General features: G+C 40.8%; 1 protein-coding gene across 1 annotated transcript in view; it reads right to left on the minus strand.

Annotated features, from left to right (window-relative positions):
• The window catches only part of si:dkey-22o22.2 (neural-cadherin), a gene marked incomplete at its 5' end in the record, with an annotated part of 87,386 nt that overhangs the window by 43,500 nt on the left and 41,547 nt on the right, over positions 1-2,339 (minus strand).

A 2,339-nucleotide genomic window follows, 5' to 3' on the forward strand; every position in this document is an offset into this window, starting at 1 on the left:
CACACACACACACACACACACACACACACACACACACACACACACACACACACACACACACACACACACACACACACACACACACACGCGCGCGCGCGCGCGCGCGAGCCGATGACCCTTGTGGACAGCAGCAACAGATTCTGTGTTTCAAATATCTGAGAAGAAAACAAACATTTCTCTCACAGAGGGGCTCATTAGATGCTCTCTCCTCCTCACCGCCCCGATCTCTTACACAGAGATACACACAGAACTGTGATTTCATCACTTCAGAGAACAATCTTTTCTATACCCTGAAGTTAATGTCCTGGAGATTTAACACTAACCATAACCTCAATCTTGTCTTCCGCTAACCTCAAGACATTTTGTCCCCAGAAAGAAATCGTTCCCCCTGTAATGTGACTATTTAAAGATTTAAGTCCCCACAGAATGAGCTGTATAAATCCTCACTCTTGTGGGATCTTAAAACCCACCTTACCAATTTTCCTGAGGTGTTATCTTGGGGTTTTCTACCTACTGAACAATGCACGCATCCTGATTAGATGCCGGAACCGCCTCAACGGACACAAAGGAGCACAAAKGAGCCGAAGCTGTACTCTGAGCTCYGTCCAGATGTGCTCTTCATCTCTGTTTCCTGGAGGACACCAGCAGCACTCAGCAGCCGGACGCAGATGAGAGCAGGAACATGCATCCACTGCTAAATTCTCAGCGTTGCCTTCAGGGTCAGCGCGCTCTTTTCTGCACAGTGCTGCTGTAGTATGTCTGCATTACTGCTGACTCTGACAGTCTCTCAGACACATTTACCCGTCACCCCCACTTGCACTTATAATTAGAATTCAGCCTGAAGTGTTGATACTTTTCTTTAAAGAAAACTTGATGCAATCTCAAAATATTGAATGCATTTTTTTGTTTGAAAACGAATGCAATTTAATGAGTCTAGTAAAGAAAATCAAAAGAAAAACAACTTTACCCATTTATTTCCTCTAACTCCTCTCGTCTACATTTTTTGATCATTTCCTCTTGTTGTTCTCTCCTACACGACACCCATATTGTCTTCCAGAGATGGGAGCTCGTGACTTGGACTTAGACTTGAGTCGTCGCACTTAAGTCCCTACTATTAGAGACTTATTTGACTTGGACTTGTGGCTTGAGACTTGTGAACAATGCAATCTTTTCACTGCCCGGCTCATAATTCTCACTCCCTCAACAACCATCCATGCTCCGCTCGCCCTCGCCTGAGAATGGGAGGGGCCAGCGCCGTCCAGTGTTAAGACGCGTACATATGTGACAAACAGAGCTTCAGCATGGCAGGCGTGTTGCGGTGCTGCCATTCATTATAAGCTTTGCTTACAGAGACTTTTTTCAACACCATGACAAGAGACTGGCAAAATGCAAAGTTTGTGGAGTCCAAATCCAAAATTAGTTTTTGTGATGACTTGTGAAGCCTTTTTACTTTAAGGATTCTGGTTCATCGTCTTCACTGACACGCTTTTATGCATTTAAAAATATTTTTTTCTAGTATTTTATTGTAAAATCAGCAGCAGACTTGTTGGATTTGTTGTTTGTCAACGACAAAATATAATTACAGTACGCTTTTGTAAGATTACAAGTGCAAAATACAGTTAACAAAAAAATGCATAATTCTTGTTATTTTAACCTTAACCTCATCTGTAATTTTAAAACAGTATTATGTTTTAATAGTATTATTAAAACATAATTCTATGTTTTAATATTTGATTAAAATATAGTATTATAGAATATAGTTAGAATACCTTTGATCAAAATGCCAGTTGAGTTATACATGCAATGAGACTTGGACTTGAGGTCAAGAAACTTGAGACTTGACTTGGACTTGGAGCCAAAGACTCGAGACTTGACTTGGACTTGCAAAAAAAGACTCGCGCACATCTCTGCTTCCATTTTAGGTTTTTTTGTTCCTGAACTTTTGTTTTGCTGCATATTTCCTTCTTTTCTTTTACTCATTCTCCATCATTGTCCTTATCGTCTGTAATTAATGCCCTAATATATTACAATTAAATCTCATCTTCACTCCTATCCTCTCAATTCTTCCCTCTTCTTTTTCTATTCCATCTGTCTGTCTGTCCTTGGACACTCCCTTGATATTCCTTTAATTTTATGCCTCTTTTCCATATTCAGATTTTTTTGTCTTCTGCCATGTTTGTCTCTCATTCTCCCCTTCCTCACTGTTTTCATTTCTTCTCTGGCCTCTCCTCTTCCTACCTGATGAAGTGAAAAAAAAATGCCAGTGCACACAAAGGAGGTAAACACACATGCACCTATACGTACCCCTCTACCACACACACACACACACACACACACAC

Source organism: Austrofundulus limnaeus, unplaced genomic scaffold, assembly GCF_001266775.1.
Source record: "Austrofundulus limnaeus strain Quisiro unplaced genomic scaffold, Austrofundulus_limnaeus-1.0 Scaffold205, whole genome shotgun sequence".
NCBI lineage: Eukaryota > Metazoa > Chordata > Actinopteri > Cyprinodontiformes > Rivulidae > Austrofundulus > Austrofundulus limnaeus.